The 25050-nt window shown below is 51.8% G+C and overlaps 1 protein-coding gene across 3 annotated transcripts in view; it reads right to left on the bottom strand.

Moving 5' to 3' along the window:
- Positions 1-25050, bottom strand: part of NCK2 (NCK adaptor protein 2) — a 145538-nt gene that overhangs the window by 52890 nt on the left and 67598 nt on the right. For 2 of the 3 annotated variants that reach the window (XM_059658950.1, XM_059658948.1), the window contains exon 2: positions 19607-19780. The exons of the other annotated variant lie outside the window; for it this stretch is intronic. The gene's annotated coding sequence lies outside the window, so the exon portion shown is untranslated. The remainder of the gene's footprint in view (positions 1-19606; positions 19781-25050) is intronic. 3 annotated transcript variants of the gene reach the window in all.

Here is a 25050-nt window from a genome sequence, read left to right as displayed (position 1 = left end):
TTTCTTTTTAAGTTGTGGTGAAACTGGTTAGAACGCAAACTTTAAGAGTGCACGCGTGCATTTACATTGTGCACAGCCATCACCACCTCTCCCCGCAGGAATGCTTCCCTTTCTAACCTGGAGCTCTGTGCCATTCACAGGGACACCCCGCCCCCTTCCCCCTGCACCCCCGCCCCCCACTTCCTGTCTCTGTAAATCTGTTCCTCTAGGGGCCTCATATAAATGGAACCACCAGCATTGCCCCGTGTGACCCGCTGACTTCACTCAGCACAATGGCCTCAAGCTCATCCGCGCTGTAGCACGTCCAGCGTTTCCTGCCTTTAACAACATCCCTTTGTGCGCACAGAGCACGCTTTGTGTGCCCACTCGCCCACCCACCGGCACCTGGTGGCTCCGCCTTCCGGCTGCTGTGCACAGGGCTGCTGTGGACATGGGTGTGCACGCACGTCCTCGGGACTCTGCTCTCACCGGTACCACCCCGAATGGAGTTGCTGGCTCCACTGCAGTCCTACTGAGCAGCCACCAAACTATTTTCCGTAGCAACTGCACATCTCATATCCCCACAGCAGGGCACGGGTTCTGCTCCCCCACAGCCTCACCGCGTGTCACTCTGGTGTGTTTTTACAGCAGCCATCCCATCGGGTGTGCGGTACATATAATTCTTAAGTGAACCTTCTTTTTACTGGATCAAATACATTGTTTTACTTTATAATAAATCTACTGGCTTTTGCAATCCTTTTTTAAACGCGGGCACCTATTATTTTTTCATCCTTATGGCCAGAGTCAAGTACATTAAGAAAAATACCTTAAAGTGAGAGTTTACCAACCAGTTCTCGAGAGTTAACCACCAAGCACACTGTACCCAGCGGTGCTAAGTGAGGTGCCCGACAAACCCGTGACCTAAGGACTGGACCGCAGGTCAGCACCACTCGTGCGGGCCTAGGGCACCTTACAGAGAGGAGAGCCAGGAATCTGTTGCTTAAGCTACAGTCTGGGAAGTGCTATTTTTCACTCGTCATTTACACTCCAGCCAGGAGAGTACCCATGCCGCTAACCTTTACCCGTCCTGTGTCCTCACAGGCACCCTAGACATCCCTCACACTGGGAGGCGGCTGTGCAGGCAAGGGATACATTTTGGAGAATCACCGTCAGTTTAATAAGCCATTTTTATTACACAGTATTAATGGCAAAACAAATAAAATTCAAATAACTTCACTGGAATTAGAATCGACACTGTCTTAGGCCCATGGTTGGCAAACTGCGGCTCGCGAGCCACATGCGGCTCTTTGGCCCCTTGAGTGTGGGTCTTCCACAAAATACCGCCACACTCAAGGGGCCAAAGAGCCGCCTGTGGCTTGTGAGCTGCAGTTTGCCGAGCCGCAAGTTTGCCGACCATTATCTTAGGCCAAGCTGCAACACACCACAGAGATGAAGTGACCAGACCAACACCCTCAAAAGTCACATTCATAGAAACAGTAGAAAGTGGTCGCCAGGGGCTGTGGGGTGGGGGACACAGGGAGAGGCTGGTAGAAGGGATCTGTTCAGCGGTAAGACCTGAGGACCCAGGGTAAAATACGCTGGCTCTGTGGTTGATAACACGGTCTTCTATAACTGAAACTGGCTACGAGTAGAACTTACATGTTCTCACCAGAAAAAGAGATGAAAAAGTGAGGTGATGGATGTGTTAATTAACTAGCGGGGAATCCTTTCACAATGTGCACATTTATCAAACCACCACAGTGTACGCTTTCCAGTGGCTCTCAACCTTCTGGCCCTTTAAAATAGTTCCTCATGTTGTGACCCAACCATAAAATTATTGTCGTTGCTACTTCATAACTGTAATGTTGCTACTATTATGAATCGTAATGTAAATATCTGATATGCAGGACGGTCTTGGGGGACCCCTGTGAAAGGGTCGTTCGACCGCCAAAGGGGTCGCGACCCACAGGTTGAGAACCGCTTCTTTAAACACCTTACAATGTTAGTGATCAACTCTACCTCAATAAGGCTGGACTTAAAAAAAGAAAAAATTACCCATCTCCAAAAATGAGCATTGCCCTAGCTGGTTTGGCTCCGTGGATAGGACTGAAGGGTCCTGGGTTCAATTCTGGCCAAGAGCACATGCATGAGTTGCAGGCTCGATCCCCAGTGGGGGGCATGCAGGGAGGCAGCCGATTAATGATTCTCTCTCATCACTGATGTTTCTATCTCTCTCTCCCTCTCCCTTCCTCTCTGAAATCAATAAAAATATATTTTAAAGAAAGAAAATGAGCACTGATCCCTGGTGAAACCTGCCCTCCTTTAAATGCGACGTGCCCTCAGCCAGGGTGTGCCGCTGCTCACAAAGCACATGGACAGCCAGCCAGCCCACTTTTAGGGTTTATTAGGCATATTTTTCCACAACCAGAAAAGAAGTTGTAATTTTTATAACTCAAGCATCTATTTCATAAACATATAAAATATAAATGTCATGAGCTCCCTCAAGTCTTACTAAATGAGTTCAGCTACATGAATCAATAGCTGACCTTTGCCCTTACCACCTATTATTCACGATCGCTGCCTAATTCTGAAACATACAAGGGTGAAATGAGAAGCACAGTGACCCCAAAACACATTCCACATGACCTGGGCCTCACAATTGTCAAATGTGACTAAGCTACCCAGACCATGTTCGTTCTGCAGGTCTGCATGCGTATGCCCACGCCCCGAGCACCCGATGCTTTCGGTTCTCCTAGTTGATGAAAACCCTCGGTGCCGGCCCTGGGGGTGGGGCCCTCGCCCCGTGCTCAGCAGGGACCCTGGGACAGTGAGGGCACAGATACCTCTACAAGTGCTTTTGGAAAAATAGACACTAACATAGATTCCAAGCGTGTACTTCCCTTAAGGAAATATCCCCGATCACTCAAGAAAACAGCATGAGGAAATCAAGGTATCTAGCATATGTATTATTTCTTACAATAAATTTTATTTCTTAGAACTGTTTCTGTTTCCCTTAACATCTTACATCAGTATGACACACTTGTTACAGTCACTAAGCCAACAGCGATACTTTATTAACCAGAGTCCATAGTTTACCCAGAGTCCTTAGTTTTCTACCTACCACCCCGCTTTAATCCAGGACCCACTCAGCACCCCACGTCAGCTCAGTCCTCAAGTCTCCAGCAGCTCCTCTTGGCCGCAGACTTCCCTTGTGTCGAGGACCCTTCAGTCCTGAGCACTGCTGGCAGGGACTTGCAGACTGCCCTTTAGCTGGGACTTGTCTGATGGCTTCCCTCCTAAGACGGAGGTTCTGGGTTCAGGGACAGGAGAGCAAGGGGCAAGTGCCACAGTCACTGCGTCCCAGCAGGGCCCTGCTGTGGGCATGGCATCATTGCTGTGGGAATGACGTCACTGCCATGTCACCTGATTGCCTGCTGTGAACATGACATCACTGCCGTGTCACCCCAATTGCCTGCTGTGAACATGACATCACTGCCATGTCATCGGCCGCTATGAACATATCATAGCCGTGTCACCTAATCGCCTGCTGTGAACATGACATCATAGCCATGTCACCCGATCACCTGTTATGAACATGGCATCACAGCCATGTCACCTAATCACCTGCTGTGAACATGACATCTCTCCCCAGACAACCACGGCTCCTCGTTCCCTCACTGTTCAGGCCTCTGTTCAGATGTCACCTCCCTCGCTCCTCCTCCTCCTCATAGCCTATCCGTGACTTCATCCAACTCTCTGCCCAGCCCCCAGCCCCCACCCCCTGCATCCGGGTCTGCCATGGCTGATGCCCGCCTCCAGCCTTGCTCTTTCTTTCTCCCATCACACTGACCAGTACTTCACACATATGTTAACTGGCTGCTCATCCATTTTCTCCCTTCCTTGAGGACAGGGCTCGCTCTCCTCCCAACAGAGCACTTAGCAGGGCTCCAGTCGGTGATGTGCGCAGCCAGTCAGTGCAGGAGCGAGTGGGCAAGTGGCCCACGCACACCCCACCGCAGCCACTGGGCTCGCACACCCCACCCGGGCCCGAGGTCCGTGCGCGCCCCACCGCGGCCACCGGGCCACCGGGCCGCGCATGTCCCACACGCTGCTGAGCCTCCGCCACAAGCCCCGTCTGGTGTCCGCGGTCCGGTGCCAAAGCCGTCACGTGCAGCTGGATTCACATGTCAGAGGCTTCATAAGCCAACCTCACCTTGTGCCCCAGCCATTGCTGTTCCACAGACTAAGGGCTCTCTGAAGCCAGAGGGAGTTCCAATTAAAAATTTAAATTTCATACTGTTGAGCTACTTTGAGTAAAAAGGGTGAAAACACATGAGTATACATAAATGTTCATGAAATGCAGATCAATGAAGAGCGAATCTTTCTAACAACTGACTAGCACAGCAACAGAAAATGGAAGATACGTTTAGCAAAGCTCATTAAACTACTGAGAAGCACAGTCTAAGACGAGACTGTATTCCTGGCAAAAATAACTTAGCTCTGTCAACAAAATCCCAGCGTTAAACACTGTGTTTATCTTTTCGTCCCTCTTTAAGGACAAAAGGCTGCTGAACACGGACTCACACCCAGTGGGCATGGCCTCGGGCGGAGCCACAGGAAGACGAGCTCCTTACCGTGAGAGCTGAGCCCCAACGATGCCCATCGCCCAGCACTGCGCGCCGCCTGGACCCTCAGGTAGGAGGCACCATTTCCACAGAGCAAAGCACAACGACACACACTTGCCAAGAGCCCGCTGTATGCAGCACGTGCACCGATGGAGAACTGGTGTCCAGAATCCGTAAAAGCCTTACGGTCAGGACGAGAGAGACCCACAGCTCAACTGAAAAGCAGGCGAAAGACAGCGCCACTGCAGAGGCAGCACCCGCGGTGGACAGAGCTGCCGGGCCGCAGGCACAGGCACAGGGAGCTGCCCTTCCGCACTGGACGGGAGAGTGAAAAGTCGCTGAGAGGTCCGGAGGCCTGGCGCAGAGGGCAGCTCCGATCTGCTGCCGAGAGAACGGGAAGACAGTTTGTAGTTACGCTGCGAAGGGGGCCACCGACGTGCTGTACGAGGTAGCAACTCGCTCCAGCTCCTGGCAGGAGAGAACCGGCACCCGTGAGTCAGGGGACCTGCCCAGTGCTCGGGACAGCGCTGCTATGCCAGTTACAGAAGAGAATGAAGTGCCAGGCAACAGGAGGCGGCACAGGTGGGCCTGCAGGCCCTCGCCCAGCACTGCACAGCAGTGGAATGAGGCAGCTTCCTGAAGGACAGAGGACTCTCGACCACGTGGATAGCAGAAAGCCAAGGACTGCATCCACCTGGGTCCATTTTCATAAAACCCTAGGTACACCAGCGAAAAATCTCTAGACGTATGCATGCATGTGATGACACTAATTTTAAAAAGAAAGGAAATGAATGACTGCGTAAATAAATGCATGGGAGAGAAGAGACAGATTTCCCCAGGAGAATTCTAAGAAAATTATGCAGACTCCTCTCTTAGGGTGGAGTGTACCTCCCTCCTTCCTGCCCCCCAAGTGTGGCTGCGCCCAGGACTTCCGTCTCAGGAGGGCAGTGTGGGCAGGAGAGTGACGTCAGTGTGGAGGAACCTGGCAAACACCGCCCCTGCCAGGTGAGCAAGGTCAACGACACACGGACACGCCAGATGGCCGATGCGTACCCGGACGTGATGTGATGAGAATAGCACTTTACCTCTCTGGTCTTCCCCCCAAACCCCCTGACTCCAGCGCAGTGGTTTCCAACTGGTGACGTGTTCCCAGAGGTTGCCCAATAAACAAATGACAGCAGCCAACACAACAATAGCCCTCCAGCGTGAATGAATCACAATTATACCTACTTTCTTGTCAGATCAGCAAAAACGACATTTTTGGCGTGCCGCAGAATTTCAGTCATTAGTTTATGTGTGCCATGAGATGAAGAGAGTTGAACATCGCGGCTCTGGACCAATGAGGAGAAAAACACCAGATAATCCTGGCTGTGGGACATCTGACACGTCCTCCCCAAGACTGTCAAGGTCGCCAAAGACACGCCCGGTCTCAGTCAGTCACGCCAGGACACAGGACGGCACACGTGAGGAAGCGCCTGGCCGGCCTCCTCGCACCTGTTCGTGCTCCTCGCCCTGCACTGCACTGCGTCTGACGTTATGTGGCCATTCCTGGTTTTTTCGTTATGACCCATGTTCCCACAATGCATGTTTCCATCCTTTTATTGCCAACATACTATGAACATATGTGTATATGTAAAATGTACTGTGAGCATATGTGTATGTGTAAAATGTGTCTCAGGTGCGCCGGTCTGGTGGAGGATGTGGAGAAGCCGCTCAGGGGAAAGGACACCTGCCAGGCAGGCACCTGGTGTTGGAATGAGAGGCGCCGCGGGAATACGTCAGCCATGGCCCAAACCCAGGGGCCTCGCTGACACAAAGGAGTCAGAGCCCTTTACCAGAATCCATTTGGAATCTGGCTCTAATTTCGGTATGAGAAATGGATGGTCTATTGGTTACACTTTTGCATTAAAAAAACCTGAGTGGGCTGTAACCGGTTTGGCTTGGTGGATAGAGCATCGGCCTGCAGACTGAAGGGTCCCAGGTTTGATTCTTGTCAAGGGCATGTACCTTGGTTGCGGGCACATCCCTAGTAGGGAGTGTGCAGGAGGCAGTTGATCAATGTTTCTCTCTCATTGATGTTTCTAACTCTCTATCCCTCTTCCTTCCTCTCTGTAAAAAAAAATCAATAAAATATATATTTTAAAGAAACCTGAGTGATCAGGTATTATATACAGAAGCCTCTACGTTTTCCATTCCTAAGACAGTCAAAGTGACAGGTGTCCCCACAATCGACATTCGCGTTGCAAGCAACATACCCAAGCGGACAGAACTGGGCCCCACGGGGCTGGTCTTCAAGGGACACACAGCATCCTGGCCCCAGCTGTGGTCCTAACGGCTGCAGTGCAATCTGTTCCTTACTCAGAAGATCAGGGGGACACTGCAGTGCCAGGAGCTCCAATCCTGACCCCTGGGCCTGACACAAGGGACGCCACCTGAGGGCTAGAGGCCTGGCTCTGGAATGCAACCCCAGGAAGTGTCTTCAAGGGGTGACATAATGGACAGAGCAGGACTGACTTCCTGTGTGTGGCCTTTTGCAAAGTTGTAACTACTTCACACTCCTTTTGTGCTCTGCAGGTGACCCAGAATCCGGCTCCGCTGGGCAAAAGTCAGGCCTCTATAAGAAGTCCCCACGGGAAGGAAAATGATCTGCCCTTCACACAAAACAACGGAGATTGCCCCGCGACTGCTCTCCTGCCCCTGAGCCTCCGTTTCCAGGCTCCCACCCTCGCCACGCTGGACGCTGCAGAGCAGAGAGCAGGCGTGGGAGGCAGGCCCCGCACCCTCACTCCTGGTTTGTCCTCAGCACGCGGGGGGAAGCTGCTTCCTGTTTCCTCCTGGTAGTTTGTTAAACTTCGGTGCTGAGGATCAGTTTCCTTGAAGGTTAACTCACCATAAGATCAAAAATCCTAACTGCCAATAAGCACTGCAGTGAGTGTGAACCTACAAAAATCCTCACACGGGGAACCGCAGGCGATGAAGCTCAGCTGTCCAGGCCCCTCACCCACTCCGGGCGGGTCAGGCGGGGCCTATGCTCCCAGCAGCTCCTCAGGAAAACACGCATTTCAACGTGGCCCCAGCAGAGGAGTAGACTCGGCACAAAGGCGGGTGAGGCGCGTGGAGGAGACAGGACCCTGCACGGTGGAAGTCCCTTCCCTCCGGCTCACCTCCCCTATGCGCTCAGCCCCAGACCAGCCCTCTCTCTGCAGCTCGGAGGGGATAGCAACTCCAGGGTCCACGTTAGCAGTTCCCTGATCAGAATGACTGGAGAAGTTTTAAAAATAAGCACAGATGCACAGGCTTCCCCAAGTCTAGTCCCTGGAGCTGGGGCCTGGGCCCGGGGTCCCTGCACGATTATGAGGAGCCAGACTCGGACCAGTGCTGATGGAAACATGTGCACGGTTGGGCCCACTGGCTCCGGCACCTCTGCACCTCTGGGGAGCTCTGTGTCAGCAGCCAGGCCATCTGCCCCGCCCAGGTGTCCCTGAGCAGCGGGCGCGCAGGCGCCGACCTGCAGAACCCCGAGGCCGGCATGCTTGCTCTGGAAAGTGGGGAGTGAGGCAGGGCCCTGGTGCGTCCTCTCCACTCTGGCCCAAGCACCTAACCACATTCCCAGCTCTCTCCATGCCTGGCCCCACTCAGCCGCATCATGCCCTAGCCAGTTTGGCTCAGTGCACAGACCGTTGGCCTGCGGACTGCAGGGTCCCAGGTTCGATTCTGGTAAAGGGCACATGCCTGGGTTGCAGGCTCTGTCCCCAGTAGGGGGCGTGCTGGAGGCAGCCAATCAATGATTCCCTGTCATCATTGATGCTTCTATCTCTCTCTTCCTTTCCCTTCCTCTCTTAAATCAATAAAAATAAAAAATAAAAACTAGCAGCTTATTGCCGGGGAAAAGTGCTGGCTCCCCTTCCTGGAGTTGAGACCCAGGGGGCAAATGAGGTCCGGTGTTTCCTGCAATTAGGGGAGAAGGAGGTGCCAGTGGGTCTCCCACGCTCCTGAACACTTTCCCAGGGAATATTGTGGGTGTAGCAGCTGGGGTTGGGGCGTCAAGCTGCCCTGAGAATCCCAAGACCACAGACCCAGCACTCACTAGTCCCTCCACGTCACTGTCACAAAACTAAGGCCTCCACTGTACACATGTGTGTACACACACACACACACACACACACACACACACACACGCACGCACGACACTGTTTCCAGAGACATCTGTTCCAGGCACAGGCTGAAGAGGCCGGGGATCTAACCACCAGGAAAATATGGCTGATGCTTTACAAACTGTCTTTAACGTGAGCTTTCGGGTTATGGGATGTGGTCATTTGAGGATGGCTGGTATTTGGCTTCTCCCACAAAGACTCCACAGACGCAGGGAAGGTGGCCCTGCCTCAGGCTCTGTGCATCAGCGGCTCTCCCTGGCTCCTCTGCACTTAGCATGAACGTCCCGCTAATCTTTGGGGGCAGGGGTCTCAGATCTAACGCATTTCTCATTCATTCCCCATGAGTGCTGGGGGCGGGGGGACAGCAGAAAGCAGGGTCCTATGGAAATGGGCAAAGCATTCTGCTTCCCACAGTGGGCGGGGCTGGCCGGCTGGGCGTGCCCTCTGGCCCCGGGTTCCCCTGGCCGCAGGTGGTCTGAGCACTGTGGCCGGAGTAGGCCTCCACGCGGGAGGCTGGAGCGCCAAGGTCAGGGAACCACCACCGAGATTAAATAATTTGGGTCCCCCTTACTTCTTCCAGAGAGCGGTCAAGCCGAAATCCAACCAATTCATTTGTCAACGTTCTTGCTGGTCAAGTTCGACTCTGAGAGGCCGAGAAGGCCAGTGTCTTCACAGCAAGCTGCCCGGGGTCCTGGACCTCAGCAAGCACAGAGGGGACTCGTTTCCTTTCAAAACCTGCTTTGGTTAACATCTTGCTTGTTAACACAGACTCAAAAGCCATTCCCCTTTACCTGCGATCTTTGGTGGTCTCATTTATTCGTAATGTTTTCATAGCCATTTTAACAGCTCGGAGCAGTAGTGTTTCCAAAGGAAACATTTACAATCCTATATAACAGTGGTTCTCAACCTTCCTAATGCCGCGACCCTTTAACACAGTTCCTCATGTTGTGACCCCCAACCATAAAATTATTGTCATTGCTACTTCATAACTGTAATGTTGCTCCTGTTATGAATCGTAATGTAAATATCTGATATGCAGGATGTATTTTTATTGTTATAAATTGAACATAATTAAAGCATAGTGATTAATCAAAAAAAAGTAATTATATATGTGTTTTCCGATGGTCTTAGGCGACCCCTGTGAAAGGGTTGTTCGACCCCCAAAGGGGTCGCGACTCACAGGTTGAGAACCACTGCTATATAATAAAATATGCTAAGTGCCCTGCCGTCCAGTCGGCCCAACCAATCAAAGCGTAATATGCTACTGATATGCTAAGTCCGCTCAACCTCTTGCTATGACATGCACTGACAACCAGGGGGCAGAGAGTCGACTGGTCAACCAGTCGCTATGATGTGCACTGACCACCAGGGGGCAGACTTCCCACCGGTAGGTTAGCTTGCTGCTGGGATCTGGCCAATCGGGACTGAACGGACTGAGCAAGATGGGCCAGACATGCCCTGGAGCTCTCCCACAATCCCTCTCTAGCTGGCCAACCTCAGGCATCCCTCCCCGACCCCAATTGTGCACCAGTGGGGTCCCTCAGCCTGGGCTGCACGCTCCTGCAATCCGGGACCCCTCGGGGGATGTTGGAGAGCCTGTTTTGGCCCAACAGTGGAACGACCAGTCGCTATGATGCACACTGATCACCAGGGGGCAGACGCTCAATGTAGGAGCTGCCCCCTGGTGGTCAGTGCATTCCCACGGGGGGGAGCACCGCTCAGCCAGAAGCCGTACTCATGGCTGGTGAGCGCAGCGGTGGTGGCGGGAGCGTCTCCTGCCTCTGCAGCAGCGCTAAGGATGTCCGACTGATGGCTTAGGCCCACTCCCTGTCAGTCGGACATCCCCCAAGGGCTCTCAGCTGCGAGAGGGCGAGGTCGGACTAAGGTACCTGCCCACTGAGTGCACGAATTTTATGCACTGGGCTGCTAGTGTATCATAAAAGTGGACAGGAAAATCGATTCTGACAGGCAGGAATCTAAAACACAAGACCCTTTTCTGCTTTCTACACTGAAGCACATGGTGACAGGAGACGGTGGAGGCAAGAAGTCGGGGACCCCCAGCACCCTGCCCCAGCATCCAGGCCACTGCTGTGACCACAGTGGTGATTCCACACACACCCTTCAGTGTTTCCACATGCGCTCGTAGGTATCTCCTGCTGCCACGGCAATGTAATGTTTTCACCCTTCCTGAGTCCTACTTAATACATACAAAGTTACACCTATTTAGTGTATAATTTGACAGGTTTGGATCTAGTCACTCACCTTGACATCATCACCAAAACAAGGTAACAAACATATCCACCACCTCAGAAAGACTGCCCTGTTCACGGTCTCAGTTGCTAGAAGCCCACATCCTCACCCTGCAACACTGGTGTGAAGCAGAAATACACTTTTCGCTGTTTTGGAGGAGGGAGGTCAAGAAAAGGCACTTTACTTGTCCTAATTTGGGAACTGCACGATGCCCTCTAGGCAGCTCCACGGACCTGTTTCCAGCACTGTCCTGTCACCTCCGCATCACCTGCCGCTGCTCCTGCTTGGGACTCGGAGAAACAAAGAGCGCGCCAAGCCAGTGCCCCGCAGCAGCGCGCAGATCGGGCCAGGCCAGCTCCCGACAGCAGCGCACAGGCTACGCCAGGCCAGCCACCGACAGCAGCACGCAGGCTACGCCAGGCCAGCCCCCCGCAGCAGCGCACAGATCGGGCCAGGCCAGCGCCCCACAGCAGCGCACAGGCCGGGCCAGGCCAGCTCCCCACAGCAGCGCACAGGCCGAGCCAGGCCAGCCCCCCGCAGCAGCGCACAGGCCGAGCCAGGCCAGCCCCCCGAGCAGCGCACAGGCCGGGCCAGGCCAGCCCCCCGCAGCAGCGCACAGGCCGGGCCAGGCCAGCCCCCCGCAGCAGCGCACAGGCCGGGCCAGGCCAGCCCCCCGCAGCAGCACGCAGGCCGGGCCAGGCCAGCCCCCCACAGCAGCGCACAGATCAGGCCTGGCCAGCCCCCCGCAGCAGCGCACAGATCAGGCCAGGCCAGCCCCCCGCAGCAGCGCACAGATCAGGCCAGCCCCCCCAGCAGTGCGCAGGCCGGGCCAGGCCAGCCCCCCACAGCAGTGCGCAGATCTGGCTGGGCGCTGTCCAGGGCGGGCCCGTGTGGCAGGTAAAGCCACATACCCTCTCCTTTCATGAAAAGGGGGTGGGGGTCTCATCGCCTGTTTTTAGAGAGAATTTATGAAAACTCCTTTATAAACGTTAAGGTACAATTCAAAATAGTGGAGAAATGACTGGAATGTTGTGAATTTAGCTTCTACAATCTGTCGGGGAAAAGGTGTGTATGTGGGGAGATGGCTGGTCAGGAATTTGCTTTTTCTTTTATTTTTTTTATTTTTTTTTTTAGAGGCATGTACACAGGTAGGTGCTGTATAAACAATTCCCTGGCATGGTGTGTCTCAAACTTGAGCATGCATCAGAATCACCTGCAGGGCTTGTCAACATGCCTATGGCCAAGTCCCATCCCCAGAGATTCTGATTTGGTAGGTGTGTGAGGTGTGGCCTGAAAATTGGTTTATCTAAAAGTTCCCAACAGGTCTTCTGGTCTTGGGGACAACACTTTGAGGACCATCCTCCGAACACCCACTCCACATTTTTCTCCCCAATAGATTAGCTTGCCAGTCCTTTCCTGAGACAAGCAATGTTCCCCGTGATACAAAATTTAGCTCTCTCCTTGCTGACAACATTCTTTCTTCCACTGACTCCTTCTCCTCTTGACATTCTCAGATAGGTGTTTTTCTCTGAGGTTTGACTGTCTGATCGATGCTTCTCTGTCTCTGGATCTGTTTTTGTTCATCAGTTTATGTTGTTCATTATATTCTGTACTACGGAGCCGGTGCACGAAATTCGTGCACTGGGTGTGTGTGGGGAGGGGAGTGTCCCTCAGCCCAGCCTGCCCCCTCTCACATACTGGGAGCCCTCAGGCATTGACCCCCATCACCCTCCAATCGCAGGACTGGCCCCTTGCCCAGGCCTGATGCCTCAGCCAGAGGCGTAGACCCCCATCACCCTCCGATTGCCTGATTGGCCCCTTGCCCAGGCCTGACGCCTCCGCCAGAGGTGTCAGGCTTGGACAGGGGACCCCCATCTCCCCCTGATCACTGGCTCTGGCCCCCGCCCAGGCCTGAGGCCTCTGGCCCAGGAATCATGCCTGGGCAGGGGACCCCCATCTCCCTCTGATCGCTTGCTCCACCCCCCGCCCAAGCCTGATGCCTCTGACCCAGGCTTCAGGCCTGGGCAAGGGGACCATCATATCCCCCCAATCCCCGGCTCCACCCCCCACCCAGGCCTGATGCCTCGGCCAGAGGAGTTGACCCTCATCACCCTCCGATCACCAATCACCGGATCGGTCCCTTGACCAGGCCTGAGGCCTCTGGCAGAGGTGTCAGGCCTGGGCAGGGGACCCCCAGCTCCCCGCAGTTGCAGGCTCCGCCCCTGCCCAGGCCTAACGCTTCTGGCCTAGGCGTCCGGCCCGGGCAGCGGGGACCCGCAGCTGCAGCAGCCCCGCGATCGTGGGCTTCGCTTTAGGCCCAGGCAAGGGACCCCTACTCCCGGGACTGCCAGCTTCGACCATGCCCAGCTCCCATCGCTGGCTCCACCCCTACTTCCTGCTATCACTGGCCAGGGCAGCAAAGGCGCCTGATTCTCCGATCATGGCTGGGGCCGCCTTTGCCCTGCCCCCCAGCTCTTAGCTCCCCCCTGGGTTTCCGATCACTGTCAGTGGCAGGGGGCTTCTTCCTGCTTTCCCTTTTGCCTCCCTGCATTGTGCCTACATATGCAAATTAACCGCCATCTTGTTGGCAGTTAATTTGCATATAGCCCTGATTAGCCAATGAAAAGGGTATCGTGTTACGCCAATTACCATTTTTCTCTTTTATTAGATAGGACTAGGCTGTCACCGTCCCTTTTCACAAGCCAAAGGAGAGAGCTTATAGTTCAGAGCACCTTATCTAAAAATTCGGCTAAGGCTTAGCCGCTAAGCTAATCGCTGTTACAGTTCTTTAAAAGAACACAAATGCAGGCTTCTTTCCCCTCTGATGTCCTCTTGCAGCAGTCCCATCCACTGTGTGAGGAGAGCTAGTCCACCTCTTAGAAGCGGGTCCTAAATCCAACGGTTCCCCTACAATCTACATCCGTCCCCAGTCACTGCCAGAGTTTGGCCCCATAGCATTTCTCATCTGGACTACAGCTAGGGCCTCAGGTCTGGGCTCCCCATCAAGTTTCCATCTCGAAGAAGACTGTACACAGCAAGGGGATGGAGAAGTCCAAGAGAAGCAGGAGAAAGCTCTTAAAAACACCCACAGAAAAGCCTTATTTCCACGATTTAGTTCCCAGGAATTTGCTTTTTCTGTCTTTATTTGCTTCTCCAGTTCCCAGGAAGCCACCTGCTGGGCACGTCGGCCGTAGGCCAGGGTGAGAGAAGCACGCTGGCTCCGCACTATCTCCCCCTCGGCCATCGGAAAATGACAAGTTCATGGACTACATGGGAAATGTCTCCCTGCAATTTTATGAAGCTTCGCTCGTACAAAGGTGCTGTGGGAAGTATAACGAACTCAAAAAGGATTCCAGACTTGAACGTAAGACCTGAAGCCATGACACGCTAGAACAGTGGTTCTCAACCTTCCTAATGCCACGACCCTTTAATACAGTTCCTCATGTTGTGACCCAACCATAAAATTATTTTCGTTGCTACTTCATAACTGTAATGTTGCTACTGTTATGAATCTTAACGTAAATATCTGATATGCAGGATGTATTTTCATTGTTACAAATTGAACATAATTAAAGCATAGTGATTAATCACAAAACCAATATGTAATTATATATGTTTTCCGATGGTCTTAGGCGACCCCTGTGAAAGGTTGTTCGACCCACAAAGGGGTCGCGACTCACAGGTTGAGAACCGCTGGTCCACATGGATGAAGGAAAAAGATGCATCTGTGTAAAAGACAGGAAATATGTGCACGCATGCGCACGAGCGCGCATACACACACACACACACACACTGGAATATTACCCAGCCACCAGGAAAAAGGACATCCTGCCATTTTCTACAACAGGATGGACCGTGAGGAACTATGCTACGGAAATAAGCCAGACAGAGAAAGGCAAGTACTGCATGGTGTCACTTATATGCAAAGTCTACAAAAATGTCACAGTCATAGAAACACAGTGCTGGAGTGGTTCCCAGGGCTGGGGTGCAGGAAAATGGGGAGCGGCGATGAGGGAGACTTTCCGGGCAGACGAGGAAGTCCTGACCCAGCAGCACAGTGGCTGCGTGTTAGCCCTGCACGGCACCTGGCCTCGCTGAGAGGAACCGCCAATGCTCTCCACACCGAAGGACAAGCTGCAAGCTGTTCGCTAACCGGCTGTGGGAGTTCCTCACAATGTGCGCAGGCCACACCACCACGATGTGCACTAGGCAGCTTACCATCTCCTTGTCAAAGACACGGCAACAGAGCTTAAAAGAGACACATGTGGCCTCACTGCCAGCACTTCCTCTCCGGATATTCTTATCAGCCACTGGCAGTGTGTGAAGTCCAGGTCTTGTTTACTTACCTCACTTAGCACGAGGCTTGTCACCTAAGCCCCCATCCGTCCTCCCCGACACCACCAACATCCTCCTACCCATTAGGCTCTCTCCTGTAAAAGCGTCCAAAAGGTTTCCAAACGATAGAACATCATCAGCGTGGCATCCGATGCCCCTGCCCAGGAAGTGCCAGCCACCAGAGAACCACGGTCCCTTCCCAAGCACGGGCACGAAGACTCACGTGCAGACGCACGCTGACACCCAGTGGAACAGGAGGGTTTGCACCTGTCTTCCCGTGCTCTCCCCTCCCGAGTGGGCATGGCCAGGGCCGGGGCTCAGAAGGCTTGGCTCCCTCACCTCAAACAGGGGGAGGCTCCTGGAGAAGGTGAGAATTTGGGGCAGGAAAGCAGGGGCTCGGGGACCCCAATCAGGCCCCTCTGGGATGCAGCCTGGACACCCCCCTCAAACTGCCTCCGGCGTAGGTCTCACTGGGACAGCAGAGACTAGAGCGCCCAATGCCTGGAAGTGCGCCCGGCCGGCGTCCCATTAGCACTTACCAGGCCAGCGCTACTTCCGTGCTTCCCAAGACGTGGCAAGTGATAGAGCTGACCCAGCGGTCACTTTCCTGCTGGCTCTTCAGAGACCACTGGCCAAACAGTGCTTGCCTGGTCCCACCCCCTGCTGCTGGCCCATCACACCTCTGCCCACCCACCTCGTTCCTTCACAGTCCCTCCAAACGCAGCATCTGCTGGCTGCCCAGCCTCTTCTCCGAGGGTCAGCAGGGAGCATAAGTTAAATTAAGAATCACTCCCATGCCCCTTGGGTACCACAGACTCGCTGTACGAGCATCAACGACCACGGGGCGACGCAGAGCTGCAGGGAGCTGCCTGGGTCCTGCCGCCCCCACGAGGCCATGACAGCCCGTGTCTAAAAAGGAATTCTCTATTTCTGTGGCTGTGAAAGCACAGTGCTAAAATAGTCACCGCGAGAAAAACAGCCTGGAATCCAGTCGGTGCTCACAGCAAATATTTATTATGTGAATGGATATAGCTCATGATTTCCCACTGAACATTTTTCTAAACAACAAAAGTAATTTTTAACATTAAAGTAAATCAGGGTTTTGGTGTGGGTCTCGTTAACTTGTAAAATAACAAATCTTTAACATTTTACAGGTCTGTATGAATATTTCTGTAGGAGTATCTTCATGATGATCTACGTCCAGCTCTCACTGATAATCATCCAGGCCACCGCGCGTTTGCAGAAGCGTAGTAGGCTCTGGCGGGTGTCCGTGCAGAACATGCCAACGCGGTGAGTCCGCGACTCCTCCTGCCTCACTACTTCCTGAGAGAGGACCCTGAAAATAACCTTTTCTTAAAAAAGATTTTTAATCCTCACCCAAGGATATGTTTTTAAAATTGATTTGAGAGAGAAAAACATTGATGTCGATCAGTTGCCTACCGTACACATCCTATCCAGGGACCAACCCATAACCTGGGTGTGTGCTCTGAGCAGGAATGGAACCCGAGACCTTGCGGTGCACGGGACAGCGCTCCAGACAACTGGGCCACACCGGCCAGGGCCTGACAACAGCTTACTGTCCGTTAATGTCACTGATGTCGAGAACTTGCTAAAGAAGTAGTTAGTGTCAGTTTGTTAGTGATGAATTACTAATGAATTCTGGTGATCAGATTGAGGATTTGCACTTAATTTCTAGCTTATTTTGCCATGAAATATGACTATTAGCAAAATGGAGTCCCCGTAGCTAGGAGTTTTTGTTGTTGTTTTTAAGGTCATGGAAATCGCCCAGGATGGGGCATGAAACAGCAGAGTGGGGTTGGTCTCCCATGAGGCCTGGAAGAGGTAGCTGGGAGCTCCCTAGCAATGCAGGGCGGGGGCTGTAAAGCTAGTCAGAGCCAGCGGCGCCCGGGTGGCAGGGTTGGCACAGCTTCAAGTGCAGGCGCAGGGAGAGAGAGGGCTTGGAACCAGGCTGTACAATCAGAGCTCCCAGCTCTCTAACCCAAACCAGGGTCTCGACTAGAAACCATGACGAGCAACACCCTAAATAAACAGGACAAGGGGTCATCTTCTCCAGCAGGAGTCACACAGGTTGGTGAGGCGACACTGAACCCTCCCTTTAAGAAACACGGCATATTAATTCCGGGCCGTTCTGGTTAGCACACAGCAGCGGGGAACACAAGTTAAATTAAGAATCACTCCCATGCCCCTGAAAAAGAAAGTGGTGAAGGAGAAAAAGCCATTTACAAAATTCTGGTAGTAGTTTTAGACCAAATGAGAGAAAATTCTACTGTATACTAAACTAAATAAATTTACAGAAGTCACACCAAGAGATTTTATAGTACAAAGTTATAGAATTCAAGAGTAGTTTAAAACAATTTATGAATAAAAGCAGCAAAACAAGGTTCTGAAGGGAAGCTAATAAACTGGGTGCTGTCCCCCAGCTGAGAGGCCCTGGTCCCAGCTGTGAGGCACTGGCCCCAGCTGAGAGGCCCTGGCCCCAGCTGTGAGGCACTGGCCCCAAATATGAGGCACTGGTCCCAGCTGTGAGGCACTGGCCCCAAATATGAGGCCCTGGCCCCAGCTGTGAGGCACTGGTCTCAGCTGTGAGGCACTGGCCCCAGCTGTGAGGCACTGGCCCCAGCTGTGAGGCACTGGTCTCAGCTGTGAGGCACTGGCCCCAGCTGTGAGGCCCTGGTCCCAGCTGTGAGGCACTGAGCCCAGCTGTGAGGCACTGCTTCCAGCTGTGAGGCACTAGTTCCAGCTGTGAGGCACTAGTTCCAGCTGTGAGGCACTGCTTCCAGCTGTGAGGCACTAGTTCCAGCTGTGAGGCACTAGTTCCAGCTGTGAGGCACTGGTCTCAGCTGTGAGGCATTGGCCCCAGCTGTGAGGCACTGCTTCCAGCTGTGAGGCACTAGTTCCAGCTGTGAGGCACTGGCCCCAGCTGTGAGGAATTGGCCCCAGCTGTGAGGCACTGCTTCCAGCTGTGAGGCACTAGTTCCAGCTGTGAGGCACTGGTCTCAGCTGTGAGGCACTGGGCCCAGCTGTGAGGCCCTGGTCCCAGCTGTGAGGCACTGGCCCCAGCTGTGAGGCACTGCTTCCAGCTGTGAGGCACTAGTTCCAGCTGTGAGGCACTGGTCTCAGCTGTGAGGCACTGGGCCCAGCTGTGAGGCCCTGGTCCCAGCTGTGAGGCCCTGGTCCCAGCTGTGAGGCACTGCTTCCAGCTGTGAGGCACTGGCCCCAGCTGTGAGGCACTGGTCCCAGCTGTGAGGCCCTGGTCCCAGCTGTGAGGCACTGCTTCCAGCTGTGAGGCACTGGCCCCAGCTGTGAGGCACTGCTTCCAGCTGTGAGGCACTGCTCCCAGCTGTGAGGCATTGGCCCCAGCTGTGAGGCACTGGCCCCAGCTGTGAGGCACTGCTCCCAGCTGTGAGGCATTGGCCCCAGCTGTGAGGCACTGGCCCCAGCTGTGAGGCACTGCTCCCAGCTGTGAGGCATTGGCCCCAGCTGCGAGGCACTGCTTCCAGCTGTGAGGCACTGCTTCCAGCTGTGAGGCACTGCTCCCAGCTGTGAGGCCCTGGTCTGGAGGTGCACTTGCACCTGCTCACACAGCCAGAGACGGAGCCAGGTCGGCCAGAATGCTGCCCAGCATTTCTTACGTCCTAAGTCAAACATCCCAAACGATGCCAGGGCTCAGCGATGCTATGTTATGCGAGGTATGACGTTGTCTAGTATCTGCTATTACAGGGCCCCTGGATCTCAGAACCCGCCTGCCTACAATACAGACATGGTTTCAGTTTAACACACACAAGTACATTCTCGTACAAACAGGTAAACGTTCCTCAAAACCCTTTATCTATTGGCACCTTCTGATGCAGACCTGTCTTCTCGGCATCAGAGCGGAGTGAAGCCTCTGCCGGACTGAGCGTCCCGGCGGCAGCGCCCCTCGTCTCAGGGCTCCCAGCGGCGCGGGAGGCCCGACCTGCAGCCTCGAGAGCCACCTGCTGGGCCGGAGAGCTGAGCGCAGGGCGTTTCCCGGGCGAGGTGCCTGTGCTACGCCTCCAGCTCCTCAGCGCGTCACACCCTACAGCAGGGCTAGTGACCGTAACGTTTCAACCAAGTCCCTTGGGAACGGAAATATTATGTGTCTCAACAATCAGGGCTACGCCTCCTGCCATTTTATTAATGTCCAACCTACTGTGCCAAGCAAGTATCTCAGGCGAAAGCAGCCTCTTCTCCCCATTTTAAAGCAGGAAGCTGCAGACTTACCCTTGGCCTCAGCTACGAGATGACTGGCCACACCAGAACCCCTGGCGATGACTCCAGCAGATCACACCTGCGCAGGGACGGAGCGGCGGCAATTCTCCAGGCTCCCAAACCCAACTCCCACCTCCACAGGGCTCTGCTCTGGGAAACCTCTCGTAGTAAAGGCGCAGAGGCGATCTGAAAAGAAACAGAAAATCACACATTAGGACGCTTGCTTGTTTGATTTTAAGTAACTGCTTGAGAAATAACTGCTTATTTACCTGAAACAAATATTTTTAATAAACCCCAGAAGAAAGTTGCCTTGTACCTAATGACCTCTCCCCACCTTCTAGCCGCCAATCAGATGGAGGCCACGGTCAGCGAGGCAAGGGATGGAGAGAATGGGGACAGCAAGCCATAAAACAGGGACCTAGGTCCCAAGTGTATTCAGACTCCCTACCCCCGGCTCCCCACCCACACCTGCGGAGCTTGCCATAACAAAAGGAAGGCTGCCCCCTGGGAAGGAAGCCCGTCTGGGCGCTGAGGCAGCCACCGCAGAGAGCACTGACATTACTTAGATGCCATCCTGTCTTGGAGTCTCTCGTCCTGGCCATTTATTGAGAGGCCAGCTACGGGGCCCACAGCCTGGTGCTAAAATCATCCCTGCAGGAAACCTGAGAATAACATCCCCAGAAATACCAGCGACACTGCAGCCTCTCCCTCCTGTTGGGCAGTCTGCTCTCCCCTCACCTTCCCTCCACCAGGGAACTACTTTCAGTCCTTGCCTGGCATTTTCCAGGTCCCTGAAGGTCTGCGGCGCTCCCACTGAGTTCACTGCCATTGTTAATTACATTTCACACCCAGAGGGGATCTGTCTTGACAGTTCCCTCAGAGATCTATTAATTCATCCCTGGCTTGATTATGGCCCAAAGTGTTAAACACCCCACAGAAAAATCGAGTTCTATTTTAGTCAAGTAGCAAAAAGATAATCTGAGTAGGGCTATCATAAAAATGTTACAAAGGCAAGTTCATAAATTTTCATTAAAAACTTATTCCTATTTTATATATTCTCTAGCATTATTGTAGAGGGTACATGCTTTTTATTTAAAAATATGATTAAATTCAAGGAAAAGGTGATAACCAAACACAATGAATGGGAAGACTAGATTTGGGCAAGACGTTAGATGTATACCAGGATGGAAATGGAGATTGAAAATGGCGACAGACACCCATCCAGGACCAAATTAAAATTATAACTAAAAATACATAAAACAAACAAATAAACAAAAAACCACCCTGAATAATCAACTGGAGAGAACCCTGATAACCAAGGATGGAAAGTGAAGACCACTAGAGGCTGGTAGGTGGGGGGGCAGGAGAGGGCTGGCGGGCACCCACAGGCAGCAGCTGAAGTTCTGCAGCGATATCTCAGCTGTGGGGGGTGCCACTGAGAACTCTGGGGCCTAATCTCCAAGCGAGCCCCCCCTGCCCCGCCCCCAGCAAAAAGCACCAGAACTGAGAAAGGTGCCCACATATCTGGCTGTGAAAAGCACTCTGCCAGGGAGAGAGGGCTGGAAAAACAGGCACCCTCTTAAAGGGCCAACACAAAATTTAGTGTGCAGCCACTCCCCTTGGGCTCCAGCAGAGGGAGGACAGAGTAGACTGGAGCTGTGTGAGCAGAAGCCAGGATCGGGGGCTCTGAGGTTAGAGCTCAGAAGGCAGACACCCTGGTTTCCTGTGCTAAGTTATTCCCTCACGCTGCAGAGGTCCGTTTTCTCAGGCAGGCCTTTGCAATCCAGGCGGTTTTTGCCTGGGGGAGAAGACAGTTCACCTACCCTATTGGAAAACCCCTTACTCCATGGTGTGGCTTTCTGAGGCCCATTAAGAGATTGAGAATAACAATTAGCCTCCAGGTAAAAGCAAGGGCCCCACCTGTTGGAAAACCTCTTGCCACACCCATGGACGATTGCCTGAGGACTACTGAAGACTAAACCAATCAGTCTTTGGGCAGAGGCAGGTCTCTGGAGGCTTTGAGTATTTGCCTGATCTAATTAGTCAGAAACAGTGTTCGACACTGTCCTGCAGTAGAGACTGGAAGGTGTAACAGATCTACCTAATACACAGTCACAAACCCAAACAGGCAGCCAAAATGAGGAGCCAAAAGAAAAGCCCCAAATGAAAGAACAAGAGAATTCTCCAGAAGAAGAGATAAATGAAATAGAGATAAAACTATGTGATAATAGAGTTCAGAATAATGATGGCAAAGATGTCAACAGCATGAGAAAAGATATAGTAACTATGAAAAAGAACAGTTGGAAATAAAGAATGACATAACACAAATAAAACATTGGAAAGAATACACAGCAGATTAGGAGAAGCTGAGGATGGAGTCAGTGAATTAGGGAAGAAAATTCATCCAATCAGAGAACCAAAAAAAAAAAGAAAGAAAGAATTAGAAAACAAGAGGACAGTCCTAGTTGGTTTGGCTCAGTGGATAGAGTGTTGGCCAGCACACTGTAAGGTCCTGGTTTTGATTCCAGTCAAGGGCACATGCCTGGGTTGCAGGTTCAATCCCCAGCTGCAGGAGGCAGCTGATCAATGATTCTCATAATTGAAGTTCCTAACTCTTTCTCCCTCTCACTCTCTGAAATCAATAAAAATATATTTTTTTAAAAAACAACAATATTCACATAATAGGTGCACTAGAATGGGGAAGAAAGGGAGTAAGGGATAGAGAACATGTTTGAAGAAATAATGGCAGAAAACTTTCCTAACCTGGTGAAGGAAAAAGTCACCCAAGTTCAGGAGGTACAGAGACTCAAGCAAGAAAAACCCAAAAAGGCCCATGCCCTGACACATCATAATCAAAATGCCAAAAATGAAAGACAAAGAGAGAACCTTAAAGGCAGCAAGAGAAAAGCAATTTGTTACCTATAAAGGAGCTCCCATAAGGCTGTCAACTGATATCTCATCAGAAACTCTAAAGGCAAAAGCATTAAGCACTCAAGGTAATGAATAGCAAGGATCTGAAACCAAGGTTACTATATCCAGCAAGGTTCTCATTCAAGATGGTGAAATAAAGAGCTTCCCAGACCAAAAAAATAAAAAAAAGGGGGGGGGGGAGTTTATCACCACCAAGCCAGCATTGCAAGAAATGCTAAAGGCAATGATATAATGAAAAGAAATGGAGAGTGAAACCTAGGCATTCATAATTAAAATGGCAATAAATAAATACCTCTTAATAATAAACTTTAATGTAAATGGATTAAATACTCCAAACAAAAGGCATAGGGTGGTTGAATGGATACAAAAACATGACCCACCTATATGCTGTCTACAAGAGACCCACCTCAGAAAAAAAGTCTCACACAGGATGAGAATGAAGAGATGGAAACAAATTTTTTCCATGCAAATGGAAACAAAAAAAAAAGCTGGAGAAAAAAAGAAACAAAATAAAGCTGGGGGTTAATATCCAACAAATATAAGGAACTTACGCAACTTAACAAAAAGAAAACAAACAATCCAATTAAAAAATGGGCATAGGCCCTAGCTGGTTTGGCTCAGTGGATAGAGTGTCAGTCTGTGGACTGAAGGGTCTCAGGTTTGATTCCAGTCAAGTGAACATGCCCGGGTTGTGGGCTTGATCCCCTATGGGGTGGGGGGGTGCAGGAGGCAGCCAATCAATGATTTCCTCTCATCACTGATGTTTCTAACTCTCCCTCTCCCATCCTCTCTGAAATCAATAAAAATATATTTTTAAAAAATGGGCAAAGGACCTAAATAGACACTTCTCCAAAGTGGACACACAGATGCAAATTAAAATGAGAAGTTATCACCTCACACCTGTTAGAATGTCTGTCTACCATCAACAAATGGCAATTATTGGCGAGGATGTGGAGAAAAGAGAACCCTAGTACACTGCTGGTGGGAATGCAGATTGGTGCAGCCATTATAGAAAACAGTATGAAGTTTCCTCAAAAAATTCAATATGGAACTGCCATTTGACCCAGTGATCCCACTTCTAGGAATCCAGCATAGCAGCACAAGAACTGGAAACAGCCCATCTGCCCATCAGTAGATGAGTAGATAAAAAAGCGGTGGTACATTTACACCATGGGATACTATGCAGCAGTAAAAAAAAAAAAAAAAAAAAAAAAAAAAAAAAAAAAAAAAAAATCTCTTACTCTTTGAGACAGAATGGATGGACCTGGTAATTATATGCTAAGTAAAATAAGCCAGTCAGAGAAAGACAAGTATCACATGATCTCACTCATATGTGGCATCTAGTAAACACAATAAACATGAATGGAGCGGATCCAGGGACATGGAAGCACGGAACAGCCTGAAAAATCTCAGAGGGAAGGCGGGGGAGGGTAGGTGATGGGAAGTGGTCAACCAAAGAACTTGTATGCATATATGCATAACCCATGGACACAGACAACAGGGTGGTGAAGGCCGGGGGCAGGGGGCAGGGGTGGGCTAGAAAGGGTCAAGGGGGAAAAGAGGGGACATATGTAATACTTCCAACAATAAAGTTTTTTTTTTAAATGTATACCAGGTTGATCACACCCTTCTCTCTGCTAAGTGTTTACGGTAAAATGACAGGTTCTTTCGAAATGGGAATTTTCATGTCTGACCTGACACCTGGAACACGGGTTCTTAATTTTTCACTTCCGACCTTACATAAGCCACTTACTAAAGAAAACCACCAACCCTAACCGGTTTGGCTCAGGGTCCCAGGTTCGATTCCGGTCAAGGGCATGTACCTTGGTTTCAGGCACATCCCTAGTAGGGAGTGTGCAGGAGGTAGCGATCGATGTTTCTAATTCTCTATCCCTCTCCCTTCCTCTCTGTAAAAAAATCAATAAAATATATTAAAAACGGTAAGCAGCCAAGCCCACCAACACGACCTCCCTCCATATTGGTGTAGTCAGTGGTTCTTTCAGACATAAGTTGTATTTGAAATTTTTAATTGAAAAGTAAATTTGCCTGATGTCAGATCCCTGTGGCCCAAGGCTGGGCAGTTGGTGTGCCGTCTGGGTTGTCCCCATGGGGCCTCCCTTTGCACGCACCGTGCTCTCAGGAGCGCTGCATTCAATCCTCCCAATACCCTGACAGGACAGGTACTCACACCCCTCTTAACCATGAGTGAAGTTCTCGGGGGGCTACAGGTGTTCCCTAATAGGCTGTAGAGCTAGGAACGCAGGCCTCAAAACACCACATCCCCCACATCAACAGCACACGGCCTGTGTGTGGGCCAGGCCGGGAACAGGAAGAGCAGGACCGAAGCCACAGAGGAGCATCGATCAAAGGGGCACCCTTCAAGTTCAAGTGAAGGAGCGGATGGCCACCTGGGACTCACGTGTAAAAAACGAAGGCTGCGGTGTTTCCCGTGAGAAAAGCCTTTCACTGGCAAACTGTCAACACACTAATAAGCATGACTTTAAGAACAAACAGTGATCGAAGCC

The sequence above is a fragment of the Myotis daubentonii genome, chromosome 12 (genome assembly GCF_963259705.1).
Source record: "Myotis daubentonii chromosome 12, mMyoDau2.1, whole genome shotgun sequence".
Taxonomy (NCBI): Eukaryota; Metazoa; Chordata; class Mammalia; order Chiroptera; family Vespertilionidae; genus Myotis; species Myotis daubentonii.
This window is presented reverse-complemented; position numbering and strand designations above follow the sequence as displayed.